The sequence below is a fragment of the Jaculus jaculus genome, chromosome 2, assembly GCF_020740685.1.
Source record: "Jaculus jaculus isolate mJacJac1 chromosome 2, mJacJac1.mat.Y.cur, whole genome shotgun sequence".
Classification (NCBI taxonomy): domain Eukaryota; kingdom Metazoa; phylum Chordata; class Mammalia; order Rodentia; family Dipodidae; genus Jaculus; species Jaculus jaculus.
The window spans coordinates 156,116,336-156,117,471 of record NC_059103.1 but is presented as its reverse complement, the minus strand read 5'-3'; positions in this window follow the sequence as shown (position 1 = coordinate 156,117,471).

The following is a 1,136-nucleotide window of genomic DNA, read 5'->3' as shown; positions in this document are numbered from 1 at the left end:
ATAGCTACAGACTTTCTCCCAGACTCAATATGCAAAGTTATACCCCAACAAAGGGTAAGAAGTAGTTCTACATGGAGACAGAGAGATTTGCCATTAGAGAGGATAGCTGCTGAGAAGGTAAGCTTTGCACTGAGCCCTTCTGGAGAGATAGTGGGGTATAAGTAGTTCGGAGGCCTGGTGTGAAAGGATTGTACATACAGTGTGCCATGGAGGAGGAAATGTCATGTGGGATGCAAAACACAGGAACACATGAAAACTTGGCAAAGAGAACTGGAGCTCAACATGGCAAGCCTGAGAGACAACATGGAAGCTCAGTTAAGGGTATGTTTTATTTCCTTAACTCTCCCTGCAAGGCGGGGATGAGAAGTCAAAACATATCCTTTGGCTGACAGATCAGTTAGCAAGAACAGAGAAGAAACAAACTTATCTTTGCTCCATTGAAAGGGTCTGCGGTTTCTCACAATGGCAGTCACTTCTTCAGAAGGACTCCACCACCATCCTGTGTGGATGTGAACCAGACATGCAGGTCAGGTCATCACAGGACAAGTCTTTGTAGAGTACCGCTATCCCCACCCTGCTTCCTGCCCTCTTCCCCTCTGTGGGGGAAAACAAAAAACAAAATACAAAAAGCAAAAAAACCTCTCTGGCAATGGGCTGGAAAACAAATTAGAAGAAGACAGAAATGCAAGGTGCCACTGGCTGATGTGCTTCAGGAAAATGGTGTGCATAAATCAGATTGCTGAAGGTAAATAAGGAAGTGGGGTGGTCAGCCACATGGTTATTTCTAAAATAGCTGTAGAGGAAGAGAGATGAGAATGAACCTTGAATAGAGATAAGAGTAAAGGAAACATATTTGTACATGTGAGGTATTTTTGAACACATTTTAGAAGATAAACATTGAAAATTCATAGTAGTGTAGCAAGATGAATCAAAACAATTATCATCAATGTCATTGTCACTTTCACTATCATTCTTTCCATTGTTTCATTTTTCCAAAGTATTTTATGGCTATAATATTTCATCAGATTTAATCTCTGTATTCTTCCTATGTGTTACTGAATTGCATACTTTACTTATACATGTTTAGGCCATTACTATATCTCCAATGTTTTGTATTTTCAATAAAACTACTCAGT